At 39.6% G+C, this 8048-nt stretch overlaps 1 pseudogene; it reads right to left on the bottom strand.

Moving 5' to 3' along the window:
* Positions 1-3159: 3159 nt before the first annotated feature.
* LOC107130443 (non-histone chromosomal protein HMG-14 pseudogene) lies at positions 3160-3448 on the bottom strand (annotated as a pseudogene).
* Positions 3449-8048: the final 4600 nt, after the last annotated feature.

The following is an 8048-nucleotide window of genomic DNA, read 5'->3' as shown; positions in this document are numbered from 1 at the left end:
ATGACGAGTTGATGGGTGCTGACGAGTTGATGGGTGCAGCACACCAACATGGCACAAGTATACATATGTAACAAACCTGCACTTTGTGCACATGTACCCTAGAACTTAAAGTATAATAATAAAAAAAATGAGAAATAGCAATATTATATAATGTATAGAGGTGGTGGCAGAATTAATACAAGTAAAGTGCTAACAAAATATGATAATAATAAAAGTTATTTTTGAATGAGCAAAAAAAAAAATGAAATGAATGTTAAGAAAACCAAGTTATATTATGGAAAAATTATGATGTGAAATAGTGTTTTCCAAGATTTGTATATAGTCGGTGCTTAACAAATTCATGTTAGTTTCTTTCAAGTCAATCAGGAGTTTCTTCCTTCATCTATGAACAAAATTATTATTATTACGAAGTTATCCTTGAAACTCTCATATGCTTGGGATAATTATGCTTAATGAGCATCTGATTTTTTTCTTACTATATTCCAAAATTGGACTTTGAAAATCCCCATGCATTTATTATTAGGAGAATGGCTGTGGGGAGAAGCATAGGTTGTGGTTAGAAGCATGGACTTTGGCATTACCTGGACCTGAGTTGGTGCCCATGTTGGAGCCGAGTGCCCAGGGATGAGTCACTGAACTTCTCTGTACCTCACTTTTCTTACCTGCAATGTGGGAGAAATAATACTCACCTGAAAAGGCATTGGTGAAGAAATGAGATGATGTACATAGAGCCCGTCACAGTAACTTACATTATGAGGGTTCAATAAGTGAGTATTGTTATTATTTTCATTATTATCAAATATTTGATGTGTCAGGAGAAAAATAAAGAATGTAAGTTTTAATATATTTATAAAGGTATGTCCTTTGCGCCTGTACTAAATTCGAGCTTTCTACATGTGATATGAAGAACATGAGAAAACTGTTATTTTCTGGAGAAGATACTGAAGTATCAGATTTTATCAATATTATCAAAAATTATTTTTTGTTTACATGCATATGGAACCAGGAAAATACTTGAGGGGGGGACAGGTAGGGGATAGCAAAAAAACAAAAAAACCTGGGTCTTTATATAATTCTTTATTCAGTCCTTCCAAGGGTTCCAGATTAAATAACATGGGAGTTATTTAATCTGGAATAAACAGTTTAATTTTTTTCCTGCCTTAAATTTTTGCCCTGTAATACCTTCTCACTGTTATCGGAGGTAATAAGTTAGCCACTGGAAAGAGCCAACATGAAGGTCATATCACACTTTTTAATACTTTTTATTTTAATGATATTCTATAATTAAATGAAATGAATCAGTATTACAAGGTTAAAAAATCCTCAGAGTAAAGCAAAAACAAGTTTTAAAAAGTCTTCCTAAGACATACATATCAATAGTAAGCACTATTCCAGTTTATAATATTATCTAGAGATTTTAATACACTGACTCAACTCTTTCTTAGAGTAATTCAACTTGCTTCATCTCAAGTTATCTTTTTTAGAAAAATCTTAACCCTCACCCCTTCCCCTTCTTCTTATACCATTTTGCTTCTACCTTACATCCAATATTTGCCTTGTTTTCTCTGGAACTCCTTGTCTAATATCAACCCAGCACATAATTGCCCTAAAATCTCCCCTAGATTTCCTTCTTACTTAGATAGGCTGACTTAATGCAATCCTTCCCTTTGTCTTTTCCTTCCAAAATATGCAGCATATATAGTGACCAGTCACTTAACAACAAGGATATGTTCTGAGAAATGCTTTGTTAGGCGATTTTGTCATTGTGCAAACATCAGCGTGTACTTACATAAACCTAAATGACATAGTCCGCTATGTACCTACGTTATAGGGTATTGCTCCTGGGATACAAACCTATATAGTATATTACTATATTGAATCTGTAGGCAACTGTAACACAATGGTAAATATTTGTGTATCTAAACATATCTAAATATAGAGAAGGTGCAGTAAAAATACATGCTACAATCTTATGGGACCGCAGTCGTACATGTGGTCCATCACTGAAACCTTGTTATGTGGCACATGACTACATAAACTCCATTATTAAGATTTAAGATTTTTCATACAAAAGTAAGAAACTACAACAATGTAATTATTGATATGATTAGGTTTAAATCTATTATCTTGCTATTTGTTTTCTATTTTTTTCACCTATTTGTTTTTCCCTTTTTCCTCCTTTTCTGCTTTCTTTCATATTAATTGAACATTTGGTATTATTATAACGTGTTTCTTTTGTTAACATGTTAGCTGTATCTTTTTTGTTTTGAAATTTGCTCTTGGGTTTATAAGTGATAGCCATCTTCAAGTGATATTTTGGCACTTCATGTATAAGAAACTAACAATAATATATTTCCGTTTCTTTTTTCTATTTTCATAATTGAGATTTTATTGGTTGAGGATCAGTACAGACATTTCAATTTGTACACAATTTTTAACATACATAACAAAATTCTAAAAATCCATGTATTGTAATTCTTTTAAAAAGTTATTCCAGTAACTTTACAGATTAAAATTTGGAAGCAAATTTTTCTTAAGAGGCTATCAAGTACCAGTATCTTCACATGTTGGTCAGATGTTACATACGGCCCACCAGCTCACAACTGAATAGCATGTACACTACATATTCAAATTTGTAATCTTTCACAGCACAGTAACCAAGTTATTAGGAAAATAGGACTACCACAACCAAAGATGCTACAGAGTGCCCACAATTCTGACAGGGAGAGCCATGATCAAAGAGTAGTTTTCTTTAGGAAAAAAATCTATGAAAAAACAAGGCAACAGAAATAATTTAAAATGTTCAAGACATTAAATGCAGGACTGACTCCATATTGCCATTTAATATGCTTTGTATTAAAGGATATAAAAACATCTATGGATTGTTAAGCTGACACCTAAGACAGTCAAAGCCCCCCATAATTCAATATCCCACACTATTTTCTGGTTGTACCAGCAAATAAACAACTAGCAAATGATTTCACCTCTTTACAAAAAGCATTTACACTTAAAAAATGGGATGACATGGGATTCCCTCCTTCTTAAAAATATTTCTAGAGCTACTAACAAACTTGCATTTACAAAATAGTTGATAAAAGTATTCCTCTGTATTGTACAAGAAGGGAGACAGGGACCACTGAAAAGACATGGTATATGGTATTAATCAGACTTGACTTCTTTCTCTCCTGCATCATCAGAGGCTGAACTCTCCTCAGTTTTCGTTTCCCCATTTGTCTTTAGTTTCTCCGTTAGCCACTTCGGCCTGTTTTCCCTTTGCTCCCCTTTTCCCTTGTGTTTGCACTTTTTTGTCTGAAGATTTATCCTTCGTTGTTGCCTTTTACGGCTTTGCTTCCACTTTTGCAGGAAGTGTAGCTGACAACCGCAGGGGTCTCCTCTTGGGCTCTTCCTTGGCGGCCCCTTCGGTGGAGCTGCCTTTCCTCTTGGGCATCCTGGCGGCAGGGAGGGCGCCTGCCCGGTGCCTGCAGGCTGCAGCGCGCCAAGAGCCTTCGCGACACTGGGCTGCCTGGCCGCTGCCACTCCTCCTGTGTCTGGAGTTGGTGGGTTCTTGGTCTCCCTGACTTCAAGAATAAAACCGCGGACCCTCGCAGTGAGTGTTACAGTTCTTAAAGACAGTGTGTCCAGAGTTTGTTCCTTCAGAGGTTCAGATGTGTCTGGAGCTTCTTCCTTCTGGTGGGTTCGTGGTCTGACAGACAGGGGTGAAGCTGCAGACCTTCGCAGTGAGTGTTACAGCTCTTAAAGGCGGCGCATCTGGAGTTGTTCCTGAGGTGGGTTCGTGGTCTTGTAGGCTTCAAGAGTGAAGCTACAGACCTTTGCTGTGAAAGTTACAGCTCATAAAGGCGGTGTGCACCCAAAGACTGAGCAGCAGCCAAATTCATTGCAAAGAGCAAGCCAATGCTTCCCCCCCTGTGGAAGGGAAGGCAGAGGCTGGCAGCCGGCTAGCTCCAGCAGCCTGCTTTTATTCCCTTATCTGACCCCACCCACATCCTGCTGATTGGTCCATTTTACAGAGAGCTGATTGGTCCGTTTTGACAGAGCACTGATTGGTGCATTTACAATCCTTTAGCTAGACACAGAGTGCTAGACAGAGAAGTTCTCCAAGTCCCCACTAGGTTAGCTAGATACAGAATACTGATTGGTGTATTTACAAACCTTGAGCCAGACACAGAGTGTTGATTGGTGTGTTTTTGATCCCTTAGCTAGACATAAAAAGTCTACAAGTCCACACTAGACTCAGAAGCGCAGCTTGCTTCACCTAGTGGATCCTGCACAGGGGCTGAGGGGGGAGCTGCCTGCCGGTCCCACTGACTGCACCCATACTCCTCAGTCCCTGGGCGGTTGATGGGACCAAGTGCAGTCTGGCTGTGCCGGAGCCCACCGCGGGAGTGACTGGGGCATGGCAGGCTGCAGGTCCTGAGCCCTGCCCGGCAGGGAGGCAGCTAAGGCCCGGTGAGAACTCCAGCGCAGCACCGGCGGGCTGGCACTGCTGGGGGACCCGCACACCCACCGCAGCTGCTGGCCCGAGTGCTAAGCCCCTCACTGCCCTGGGCCTGCAGCGCTGGCCAGCAGCTCTCAGTGCCGGCCTGCCCAGCCGGGGCCAGTCGGAACTCACTCTGGACTGTGAGCCCAGTGTGCAGCCCCGGTTCCCGCTGGCGCGTCTCCCTCCACACCTCCCCGCAAGCAGAGGGAGCCGGATCCAGCCTCGGCCTGCCCAGAGAGGGGCTCCCACAGTGCAGTGGCGAGCCGAAGGGCTCCTCAAGCACCACCAGAGTGGACTCCAAGGCCAAGGAGGCACTGAGAATGAGGGCTGCTAGCACATTGTCACCTCTCACTCCAGCCACCCAAGCTGCTGAGACCCACCTCCATTTCTTTTCTCATAGCCTTTGTACTCCTTATGTCATCATTTGTCGTGATGTCAGATCTATGTTTCTTACCTGATATCATTTTCCTTCTATCTGAAAGACATCCTTTAGCATTTCTTGCAGTAAAGTTCTGCTGTTGATGGATTCTTTCAGATTTTTTTCTCCCCATCTCTTTCAATATCTTTCAGCCTTTGTATGTCTGCTAAAGCACTTTTTTTTTCCTTTTGCTTTTGAAAGGTATTTTCACTGGACATAGATTTCAGGTTGACAGAGGATTTTTTTTCTTTCAATACATTGAAGATGTTGTTTCACCATCTTCTCACTTGCATTGATTTCAGTGACTAATCTGCTGTCATTCTAAGTTTTGTTCCTTTGTGCATAAGGTGATTTTTTCCCCTTTGGCTGCTTGTATTATTTTTTTTCTTAATCACTAGGGTTGAGCAGTTTGAATGTGATGTTCCTTTGTGCAATTTTCTTCGGGTTCATATAAGCTTCTTTGTTCTGTGGGTTTGTACTTTTCATCAAATTTGGAATATTTTTGGCTATTATGTCTTCAAATATTTTTTTCTATTTCTCCCTTTCTCTCCTCTCTTTCAGGAACTCTAGTTAGATGTCTATTAGACTGCTTGACTGTTCCCCTGTGGTTGTTTTTTAAATTCCCTTTCTGTTGTCTCGTTTTAGATTGTTTCTATTATTATCTTCAAGTTCACTAAGTTTTTCTTCTGTAACATCTCATATGCTGTTAATTCTCTCCAGTATATTTTGATCTCACATATTATTGTTTCATCTCTAAAATTAGATTTGGGTCTCTGTTTTGCTTTTTTATGATATGGAATACAACTATCACAATCATTTTAATATCTTTGCTCATTCTAACTCTATATCAGTTATGATTCACTTTCAACTGATTAATTTTATCCTCATTATGGGTCATATTTTCCTGTTTCCTGTATAGCTGGTTATTGGTTATTTTTACTGGGTTGCAGACATCATGAACTTTAACATGTTGGGTGCTAGATATTTTTTTAATTCTTTAAACATTGTTGGGCTTCATTCCAGAAGACAGTTAAGTTATTTTGGAAGCTGTTTGGTCCTTTTGTATCTTGCTTTTAAGATTGTTAGTTGGAAGCAGAGCAGTGCTCAATCTAAGCCTAGTTATTCCCAATGATTGAGGCAGAAGCTTTTGTATACTCTACCAGTGCTGTATAAACCTTTAAGTTTTTCTGTCCGGCTGGTGAGGAATAAGCATTATTTCTGGCCCTGTTACTTCTGATTCATTTGGGTCTTTCCTTGACGAAAGTACGTGTTTCCTGTCTAATGGTAAGAGTCTTTCCTTACATGGTTATGCTTATCAGTACACAGCTGAATATTCGAGGAGATCCTCTGCAGGTATCTGGAGTTCTCTTTCTGTGCATCTCTCTTCTCTCTGAAATTCTTTCCATTAAACTTTATCTGCTTTGGTCTCCCTGGACTCAAAGGCCTCAACTCAGGGATTCTTCAAGACTCCATTTAGGCTCCCCCTTCCTGTGCCATGGCCTAGAAACTCTCTTTGGACATACCCCACCCCCAAGCCATAAACAGAGCACCAAGAAAATAACTTATAGAGATTTGGGTGTTCACAATACAGGGAGACTAGAATCTCATTCCCTAGGTGTACAACTTCCTACGCAGTAGTCTTGTTGACCTGTCCCACAACTACATTTCAAGGAAAAAGAAAATGGAGATGGGTAGAGAGAAGCGATCACTGGAAATGAGCATAGCAAGAATGCATGTTTTCATGAGTCAAATACCAGGAGAGTAGGAGGCCTTTAACCATGTTTCTCATGCCCCAGCTAGTAGGCATTCTGCTGGTTGAAGTGACTCCAGCAGCCAGAGACAGTGGGGGTACACCAATGGGGTACACCACCCCTTGAAGGTGTCAAGAAAATGGTTCCCCTGAAGAACCTCACAGGTGCTCCCACCAGAACCAGCAGTAGGAAACCTGCCACAGAGAGGGTACAAATGTCTAGTCAACATTTGCCAGAGAAGCGGTAATGCATAGCAATTTTAGTAATGAGCTCAACTAGTTAAAAAGACTGGTACCCTTTCCTTTTAATCTCTCCTCCATGCCGTCAAACTCAGGAGAGCTTGGAAAGGAAGAAGAGGGTGAGAACAATGAACCAACAGCTCTTGTCTCCCTGTCCTTGTCCCCTGAGTTACAATTAAGCAGGGGCTGGGGAAGGAGAGATGAGACTAGAGCTTATAAATGGCTACACATTGTTTAATAACTGAAGGCAACTAGCAAGTTATGTATCTGCCTAGGATACTATTGAGAGAGCAGTGACTGGAGAAGAAGAAAACTAATTCATGTTTGTTCTCCAGTGAGTTCAAACTGCCAGATTAACTGGTTACCTTTCTATCACCCAACACAGTCTCCAGTACGTAAGAGGCTATTTACTAAATTAGCCAACTAATAAACCTTAATTATTTGGAATTACACTTTTCAGTTGATATGAGTAAATAATTCAAATTTAAACATCTGTCAAGACTAAATCTTAGACATTAGGAAGCAGCATTGATGCTCCAATACTTAGTTTGATCAAAGAAATTCAACCATATGAATCATAGTTTTGATTATAAAAGTAATTATTTTAACTTTTTTATTACTGAGCTAGTTATTCCCTTTGTGTTGTTTTTCAGTATTTGTGGTGAATTTCTCTTTTCTCTACATTAAGAAAAACAATACACTTTTACAAAATACTGTCTGAGGCTAACCTGATATCTCCATGTGACAGTTCTTTGCTGTAACTCCCACCCTCATATAGCATCATATGTAATCCACAAGACATTTATACTGCCCATTGTGATAGATAGGTCTCTTTACCACTAGATGGCCTGATCCTCTCAAAAAATGAATGAGAGCAATTGGTGATTCTGGCATTAATTGTCCTAGAAGTGAAGAGAACTATTTCAAGTAAGTGTATGGAGCTGAAATATTTTAATTGTAACAAATAAGCTTTAATTGGCTTTCCCTGATTTTTAAAAAATGGATTATTCTCACTTCCATTAATAGATCTTAATTAATATCTCTCCATTTTATGTTTTTCCCACATGGTGTATGCTATGTATTACTATTGCCTTTTAAATTTTTCAGACTATCTTGCTATGGTAGTGATTAGGAATAAGCTG

The sequence above is a fragment of the Macaca fascicularis genome, chromosome 1 (assembly GCF_037993035.2).
Source record: "Macaca fascicularis isolate 582-1 chromosome 1, T2T-MFA8v1.1".
In the NCBI taxonomy this organism is placed as follows: Eukaryota; Metazoa; Chordata; class Mammalia; order Primates; family Cercopithecidae; genus Macaca; species Macaca fascicularis.
The sequence above is the reverse complement of the archived record's forward strand: the minus strand, read 5'-3'. Positions and strand labels throughout refer to the sequence as shown.